The 9,815-nt window shown below is 43.6% G+C and overlaps 1 long non-coding RNA gene across 1 annotated transcript in view; it reads left to right on the top strand.

The window, feature by feature from the left end:
- The window catches only part of LOC104986221, a 23,158-nt gene extending 17,340 nt beyond the window's left edge, over positions 1-5,818 (top strand). The window contains exons 3-4 of the long non-coding RNA XR_825009.1: positions 676-982; positions 1,540-5,818. This is a non-coding gene — a long non-coding RNA (uncharacterized LOC104986221). The remainder of the gene's footprint in view (positions 1-675; positions 983-1,539) is intronic.
- The last annotated feature ends 3,997 nt before the right edge of the window (positions 5,819-9,815 follow it).

Here is a 9,815-nt window from a genome sequence, read left to right as displayed (position 1 = left end):
CTCTTTTCACTTTCCTGCATTGGAGAAGGAAATGGCAACCCACTCCAGTGTTCTTGCCTGGAGAATCCCAGGGACGGGGGAGCCTGGTGGGCTGCCGTCTATGGGGTCGCACAGAGTCGGACACGACTGAAGCGACTTAGCAGCAGCAGCAGCAGCAGATACATCTGTACACACATGCACACATATACAAACAGAGAGAGAACGAGAGAGAGAACATAGGTTTTACATGCCACTAATTATGGTATTTTGTGGTTAAGAAGGTAAAGAGTCTGCCTGCAATGCAAGAGACCTGGGTTTGATCTCTGGGGAGATCTCCTGGAGGAGGGCATAGCAACTCACTCCAGTATGCTTGCATGGAGAATCCCCATGGACAGAGGAGCCTGGTGGGCTACAGTCCACAGGGTTGCAAAGAGTCAGACACAACTGAGCGACTAAGTACAGCACCTGAAAAGGAAGGCCAAGACTTCCTTGCATTTTTGTACAATTGTCTTTTAGTCAATGTCACTGGTGACTTTGGTTTACAAAGGATGGCACTTTTTGCAAATTCACCTCTTCTCCCCACAAATTTGCCTCATGTCTCCATGAATCACATTTTTTTCCTGAAGTCATCTCATTTTGGATATTGCCATATGGTATGCTCTTTATTGTTGACTGTTTTCTCTGTCATGTCACTAGCCAGAAGGACATGTTAGTTTAAGTCCTACTTCCAAGGACCCCTGGAGGCATTTCTGAGGAAGAGAAAAATGAACTGAGAAAGGAGGAGCAGACAGTGCCTTTACTTCATTGATGTTGGCCTATTTGAACTCATTTGTGGAAGAAAACATTGACTGAGCATCTGGGATCAGTGCAGCAGTCCCTGGGATGGGTTCTAAGGATGCAGCGGTGAGCACCCAGGCATCTCCCCTACTTTCAGATGGCTCATTTCAGGTGGCGATCACTGGACAGCAGCTGCTTGGATATACTGTGATCATGTCAAGTGATGGTAAGTCAGAAAAACCATACTTTCTCAGCTACTGCTTATTCTAAATTTGATGTCTTAAGAGGAAGCAAACAAGTATTTATAGAGTCAACTGTTTGACAGGTACCCCATGGACCATTTGGTCTAGTATCCTGTTTTCAGTCAACAAGCATCTGATAAACACTTATTGAATGTCAAGGATGTACCAGGCACAGAAAACGCAACAGTGGCTAAAATGAGGCACAGAACTTGCCCCGACAGGATATAGTCTAGTGGTGGAAGTCAGATGTTATCAAATGATTACACAAATAAATATAAAATTATGATTGTGATAACAGCTATGAAAAAAGTTTAGGCAGCATTGTGAAGCTGTGAGATTGGGAATTTGAGTCAAGGAGGTCCAGAAGGCTTCCCCGGGAATTAGATTTAAGGTGAGATCTAAAAGAGAAATTTTGCAGGGGGCAGAGAGGAGGGACCCAGCAAGTTCACTGTGGACTCCCTTTCCAGATCCTTCTCTGGACCTGCAGCAGGCTCTGAAGATGGGCCAGGAATTTCTCAGGAATCTCCAATTCTTTTTCAAGCTCTCTAGGTGATTTGGATGTGATCCTGAGAGATCCTTCATTTTGGGAGCTTTGTGTTCCACCACATTTGAAAGCGGATTATCTGCACCAGCTGAGCGACCTTGGACAAGTTTCTCTCTCAGCATCAGTCATCTCCTTCCAAAAAACCAGGAAGAGTTGTCCTTCGAAGTGTACAAAGATGACATTCAATATCATGAGTATAAAAGTGCATGCCACGATTAGACATACTGATGTAAGTGACAGGTCTGTGAGATGCCATTTTTCTTTGCTCAGGAAGATCTCTACGAACAAAGACTGCGTGTCCTGGTAGAGAAGGCTGACTCACACACATCATCAGGACAACTCAAATGGACTCCCAGTCTGTTTTCTGGATAAGATTTAACATTGACTTCCCAAAGGGCACAGGTTGCAAAGGTGGGCCTTTGGATGGAGTGGCATGAACATCGAGGGTAGAAGACTGGGGGTAGAGTTGGGGCTGGCTTCCCACTGAAGAAGGAACCACATTGACGGTTCTCAACATCACACAACTGAAGAGAACATTTTTCTCGCACTGAGTAGCTAAGAGCCACAAGCTTCTGGAGGCATTCCCAGTGCTGGGGACAGTTACTGTGTTTCAGAGTCACCCTTGTATTGAATTCAGCCAGTTATCACTTATATCAGTCAGGTCCTGACAAGAAAAAGGTACATATTCAAAAGAGATGATTGGAGAGAATAAATGAAAGAATCATGTGCAAATGTTTGAGCAGGATTAAGGGTGAATACCCAGGCAGGCTCCACTAAAAACAGCTGAAAAACCGCTCCCCCACCCTACCCCCAGGTCTGAAGGGGCAGGGAAAGAGTGATGTCTAGAACTCTGTCCTGGAAGAGGGGACAGCTGACAGAGGCTGAGGCCTCATGGAAAGAAATCCAGCCACTGCTTACCAGGACTTAGCAGGGAAATTAACATTTTGACCCTTTTTCTCTCCCTTTCATATTCCCCTGGTGCCTCCCACTGGCCAAGCCTGATCAGGACCCAAGGGCAGGACGGCACACTCATTCAGTGAATTAACCTTCCCAGGGCGCAGTGCTGGAAAGAGAAGTGATCCAAAAGTGAAATGAGAATATCCAGTACGTTACTTACAAAACCATGACTTCTTTTTTTTTTTAATACCAGCCTCTCCTCAAGCACTTTCCACATACCGTTTTATTTAATTTCATATAGATTAAAAGGAAAGTATAGGGCTGTATGTATGAGTGCATGAATGTGCACACACTTGTGCGTGCACACAGACACACGCACACAACCCTGCAAAGAGGGCTGAGTGATTTGGGTAGATGTTAATACTGCAGCATCTTATAACGCTGGGCTGGGAAATAGGAGTCATCAGTGTGCAGTGCGCCTGGCTCCAGGCTGCCTACGGGGAGGGGAGGAAGGCTGGCCTGCAGTTTTCCCCTCTGCTCTGTCACTGTCTGCATGGGTGGAGCAGGAGCGGGAGGGCAGAGTGGGCTCCGTGAACACAGGATTAGAGGACCAAGCCCTGACCACAGCCCACAGGCCCAGGAGCCAGGGCCACACCAGGTACAGGGCAGAGGAACCTTGTCTTATTCTGCTTCACTCAGTTAGGGAAGAATATGAATCACACTTGTTCTCAGGGAATGGATATGCCCCTTGGTCTGTGGTTCTAGATTTGGTTATGTATGAACATCATGGTGGTGGGAATGGGGGTGCGAGAGCTCATTAAAAAGACAAATTCCAGAGCCCCCTCTCCAGAGACTGCACTCCAGTAGGGCAGATAGGACCCCAGGAATCTGCTTTTGGAACATTTGGATCCAGGTGGTCTGGGGTGACCTGAAGTTGAGAAATGCCGATGTGTAGTGGGCTTGTGTTTTTAGACTTGGGAGAGACAATAGGCTTCCTAGGTGACCAAGTCCAGTATCAGAAGCCCGGAGAGGTGAAGTGATTGTACAAAGCCAAAGGAAGTCCAAATGCATCGCTGCGGGAAAGAGAGTAAGAGCGTGAATCTTAGTGAAGGGAGCTAGGCGTGATCAGGAGCAGCAGGCAGATAGTGCTGGGGAACCGACTGGCCGAGATGATGGGAATACTGTCTCCCTGGAGATGAAAGTCACTTTCAGGGCTTGCTAAATGTGCATGAGCTGGATCTTTTGAGATTCCTCAGGATTGGTCACCTTGCTCCCCTACGGGACACAGACTTCAAGTCTTACCGGAGAAACCTGGCCAAGCCCTGGGGACTGTCAGTGCAGTGTTGTATGCTTCTGGATCCTCAGATTGGAACTGGGAAACATGGGTTGATATTCAGACCCTCTCACCCAATATGTCTGCAACTTTGGGCATTACCTCTCAAAGCCTTCGTTTCCAAATTGGTAAAATGGATATAATAAACCCAATTCAACAATGCTCAGATAAACTGAATCATGTTAAAGCCCCACAAATGGAAAAGACCAAATGTTTACTGAGTGCCCACTTCCTGCTAGATCATGTGGATTATACACAGAGTTTTAAGCATGAGGAGGCTGATTTTGAATTAGGAAATTTGACTTGGGATGACAGCCCTTAAGTGTTTTTCCGATTGAATTATTATCTTTTTTCCTCATCTGTATCCATGTGTTCCCAATGGGACATTTCTTTACTATGTTCTCTAGCAGATCATCAACTCCTGATGACGTGTATTCTGATTTATGTTGTTTCACTTACAAGCATATAATATATCTACTAAAGCCATATATCCAGCAGCCTACGTGTCTCTGGGCTTCCTTCATCCTCACAGATCTCTGAGCACTGATGAGGCACTTAGACCTGCCACCTTCCTTTCATGAGCATCTCAGAACTAACCTGGCTTGGCTCCCCCTTCACAATCTTGGTCCCAGTGCACACGAAGTCCTCCTTCTCCACCATAAAGGCTCCTCCTTCTGCCTGCTGCTTCCAAATCTCCTGAATTCTTGTCCCTCACTCTCAGTCTTCATTGCCCAACCCTGTCCTCCTGACATCTCTTCCCACAAACTCATTCTCAGTGACCTCTGCCATCCACTCTCATCATATGGACTACTGCAGCCCCTGAGGGTGGGGAAACAACAGGCTCCCAGCTTTGCTCATTCCCAAACGAATTGCACCAGTCACGTGCCTGTGCAGGGACACTCGGCTGCCTGCTGAGCCCTCGGCTGCTCATCACACTAATTTGCATAATGATGCCTCCTATCCAGCGTCTTGTGTTTCTCTGGGGTGATAATGACAACCTCCATTTGTGTCAAGCGTTAGAATTTACAAAGGCTTTGGCAGACCACAATTTGATGAGATTCTCACAACAATCTCATGGTGGTTATTATCTCTCGTTTAACAGACAATGAAACAGGTTTGTCTAACTCAGTGGTTCTCAGCCAGAGATGAGTTTATCTCCCAGGGAACAGGTGGCAATGTGGAGGCATTTTTGGTTGTCACATGTTGCAGAGGCAAGATTTACTGACATCTACTCAATAGAGGCCAGGGATGCTGCACAGCATCCCACAACATGCAGGACAGTATCCCCAACAAGGAATCATTTGGCTCAAAGTATCAATAGTTCTGATGTCGTGAAACTCTGGTCTAGTTTCATTTACTTGCAAAACCAGAATTCTAACCCACTTGGTTAGAGTCCTTGAGCCTCTGCTGTTCTAGGGATCTTGTGCCACCGCTTTCAGGTTTTATCACTACCTTGGTTAATATCATCTCCTGATTATGAGAAAAGGATTGATGATTTCATTGAAGTCCCCTTTGTGCCTTGAGCTAGCTATGAAAAATTAGGGCAAATGACTAATGCTTTCTGAACCTCATTTTCCTCAACCATAAAATGGTTATCCTAGATTAACCGCTGGAAGATTAACTGGCCTGTCCAATGTGAAGCACATGGTAGAGAATCCAGCACACAGTAGATGCACTTTATTCTACCCCTCCCAATCTTCTCTCCTTAACTTCGGCTCTTACTCTTTCTCTGCTGCCTCCAATATGAGCATTTTTTAACATTTTAGCTCTTACAGTTAACTTCAAATGGCAAAAAGGTGGGTTCCATCACAGGAAATCAAAGGATCACACAAAGAGAGACAAGCTTAAGGAAGAGGAGGACAGCCTGGGTGTGCCGGGGCTATTCGGACCTTCCTCAGATAAACTGGGAAGCTGATAACATTCTTTTTGGAGGGAAGATATGAATGGTTCAGCAGATACTCACCAGCTTTCCTGAGAGTGTGTATATAAGGACCCTGTGTATAGCCAGGTCCTGCTAGTGGTAAAGAACCTGTTTGTTAGTGCGGGAGACATAAGAGATACGGGTTCGATCTCTGGGTCAGGAAGATCCCCTGGATGAGGGCATGGCAACCCACTCCAGTATTCTTGCCTGGAGAATCTCATGGACTGAGAAACCTGGCAAGCTACAGTCCATAGGGTGGCAAACAGTCAGACATGACTGAAGTGACTTAACACGCATTTAGCCACAAAGAACTGCATAGGTATGAAGTCACTCCAGTCGGTAGAACTGTAGCCAAATCCTCATAATACACAGAACTTAAAAGGGAAAAAAGTAAGTATGCAAAATTGGAATTCTCCAATAATTTTCAGTCCACATTTTAGGTTAAATATCTGTTCATCTGGGGCTATCACCTTCCTCTAGGCACTAGGCAGAGCCATGTCCTCTGTCTTTAATACCTTGTCCATGGAGCCAACAGGTTTTATCTATTAATAGTAGGTTTAGATCAACTCTAGAGTGACACTGTAAATATACACTGTTCTAACTGACAATGTTCCCTCATAGCTCAGTTGGTAAAGAATCCACCTGCAATTCAGGAAACCCTGGTTTGATTTCTGGGTCGGGAAGATCCACTGGAGAAGGGATAGGCTACCCTCTCCAGTATTCTTGGCTTCCCTTGTAGCTCAGCTGGTAAAAAATTCTGCCTGCAATGCGGGAGGCCCAGGTTTAATCCCTGGGTTGGTAAGATCCCCTGGAGAAGGGAAAGGCTACCCAATCCAGTATTCTGGCCTGAAGAATTCCATGGACTGTTTAGGGGTCGCAAAGAGTCAGACTTGACTGAGCGACTTTCACTTTCAACTGACAATGTACAACCGGATCGGCTCTAGTCCTAAAAGTCGAAAAATAATTCACTTGAAGGGAAGTGTTGATTCAAAGGCTAGTGTGGGGGTTTCCCATTGAGATCAGGGCAAACAGTATATTCAGAATTTCTTAAGAATGAACTATATCTCTGAGGAAGCTGCCAGGAAGGAGCAGGTCCAGGCTTAGTCTCACCAGAGTGACTATGGCTTTCCACAGCTTTCAGAAGAACTCAGCCCTAATAGCAAGTATTGGTGAGGATGCAGAGAAATGAAACACTCATGCACAGCTGGTAAGAATGTAAAATGGTGCAGTTACTGCATTGGAAAGGAGCCTGGTGGTTCCTTAAAAAGTTAACAATAGTTACCATATAGCCCCCAAACTCCACTCTTAAGTACTCACCCAAGGGAAATTAAAACATATGGCCACACAAAAACTTGTATGTAAATGTTCATAGCAACCATGTTCATGGCCAAAAGCTGAAAACAACCCAAATGTCCATCAGCTTATGATGGGTAAATATCAGTGGTATGTCTATACAGTGGAATATTGTTTGGCAATAACAATAAATTAAGTACTGACACATGCTATAGCATGGAAGAAGCTTGGGGAAAAACATGCTAAGTAAAAGACCATCCATGAAAGAACACATATTGAATGATCCCACTTACATGAAATGTCCAGATTAGACCAATCCATAGACAGAATGTAAACTGGTGGCTACCAAGGGCTAAAGGATTGAGGAAAAGTGGAGAGTGATTGCTAATAGTATAGCGTTATAGAATTTCTTGTTGGATGATAAAGATGTTCCAAAATTTACCTTGGTGATGGTGATACAACTCTGTGAATATGCTCAAAGCCATTGAATTATGTGCCTTAAATGGTGAAATGTATGATGTATGAAGTGTATCTCAATAAAGATATTAGAAGAAGGAGGAGGAGGAAAAGAAAGGAGAAGAAAAAAAATAAAAAGGAAGAATCATCCAATCACTGGAATGCCCATGGGCAGAATCTCTCCTAAACATCTCGAGTCCGTTACTACTAAGAAGTCAGAGATCTCAGTGGTTACACTGTGGGCTCTGGCATAAATGTCAATGGTTTTGGTCAGATAGGCATTAGCATCACTATATTACTCCTTCCCAAGTGACTCCTGAAATTTGGCTACAGTTTTCTGAGATGATTTGTGTGCAGTGGTTCTCTAGCATGCATCAGATCACCTGCAGGGCTTGTAAAATTGAATACCTTTGGGCCCCACCACAACATGTCTGATTCAGCAGGTCTGGAGTAGAGCCAGAGAATCAGCCTGCCATGCAGGAGACCCTGGCTCAATTCCTGGGTTGGGAAGATCTGCTGGAGAAGGGATAGGCTACTAACTCCAGTATTCCTAGGCTTCTCTTGTGGCTCAGCTGGTAAAGAATCCACCTGCAATGCAGGAGACCTGGGTAGGGAAAATCCCCTGGAGAAGGGAAAGGCTATCCACTCCAGTATTCTGGGCTGGAGAATTCCATGGACTGTATAGTTCATGGGGTCACAAAGAGTCAGACACAACTGAATGACTTTCACTTCACAGGGCCAGAGAATTTGAGCTACCAACAATTTTCTAAGGGATGCTGATGTTGCAGGTCCTAGAACCTCACTTTGAAAACTATTAATCTAATACTTAGATTAATAATTATTGTGATTAATTATTGAGAACTTAGTTCTCAAAGTTCCCCAGGGCCTACTGAGCATACTTTGCCAACAATAGCAGAAATTCATAATGTGAATTAGTGTGCATGTGTTTAATATATATTTGTTTGGCTGCACCAGGCCTTAGCTGTGGCAGGTAGTATCTTCTCTCTTCCTTGTAGCATATGGAATCTTTAGTTGTGGTATGTGGGATCTTGTTCTCTGACCAGGGACAGAACTCAGGTCCCCTGCATTGAGAGCATGGAGTCTTAGCCACTGGACCACCAGGGAAGGCTCAGTGTGTGTTTTAATATTATAAAACCTTATAAATATTTTATTTGGAAATTATTTCTAAATGTTGATGTACTAGTGTAACTGGTAGACTTTAGTTTTGATAAAATGATGAAAGGAATCACAGACTAGGACTCAGAAGATCTGGGGGTCATGGCCTTCCAGCTCTAGGAATTTGAACCAAAAAACTTCCTGACCACAGTTTTCTTACCTGTGGGAAAAAAAAAAATCACAATAATGCCTCACTACTATATAAGGCTGTGAGAAAGATAATATAATAACCTAGTTGAAAATACATGGTGAGCTGTACATGCATTAAACTTATATTCCTTTTTTGCTTTTTAAAAATTAATTTTATTGGAATATAGTTGCTTAACAATGTTGTGTTAGTTTCTGCTGTAAAGCACAATGAATCAGTTATAGATTTCCTTCCCATTTACATCATCACAGAGTAGAATTTCCTGTGCTATGCAATAGGTTCTCATTACTTATATATTTCATACATACTAATGTATGTATGTCAATCCCAATCTCCAAACTTACATTCTTTCTAAAAAAATTTTATTGGAATATAGCTTCTTTACAATGTTATATGAGTTTCTCCTATACAGCATGACCTTATTTACAAAGCAGAAATAGAGATACAGACGTAGAGAGCAAATGTATGGATACCAAGGCGGGGTAGAGGGGGATGGGATGAATTGGGAGATTGGGGTTGATGTATATACACTATTGATACTATGTATAAACTTACATTCTTTCAACTGGTAGTATATAAGCAGTCTGTAGTACAGTCACACCAACAGTATATAGAAACGAACTACTGATATTTAATGACATGGATGGATCTTGAAAAGATTTCTAGTGAAAGGAATCAGACAAAAGATAGCATGCTGTGTGATTCCATCTACGGAATATCCTAGAAAAGGCAAAACTCCAGTAACAGAAAGTAGTTCAGTGTTTACCAGTGGCTGGATTTTGGGAAGGATTTGACTACCAAGGGGTGTAAGGGAGCTTGAGGGTTGATGGAACTATTCTATGTTTTGATTATGGTGCTGGATGAATGACTGTATGCTGAACACAGAAGAGATGACTTTTATTATATGCAAATATACCTCATTAAAAAGAAAACATGGAAGGGAAAACCACCAAAGGATAAAATGTGACTTTATTCAGATTAAACTCATTGTGTATTGAAAAGCCAAGCACAGTTTCTAGGCGTAGCTGGGTCCAGTTTCAGCAGCTCAG

The sequence above is a fragment of the Bison bison genome, unplaced genomic scaffold (assembly GCF_000754665.1).
Source record: "Bison bison bison isolate TAMUID 2011002044 unplaced genomic scaffold, Bison_UMD1.0 scf7180017864064, whole genome shotgun sequence".
Taxonomy (NCBI): domain Eukaryota; kingdom Metazoa; phylum Chordata; class Mammalia; order Artiodactyla; family Bovidae; genus Bison; species Bison bison.
This window is presented reverse-complemented; position numbering and strand designations above follow the sequence as displayed.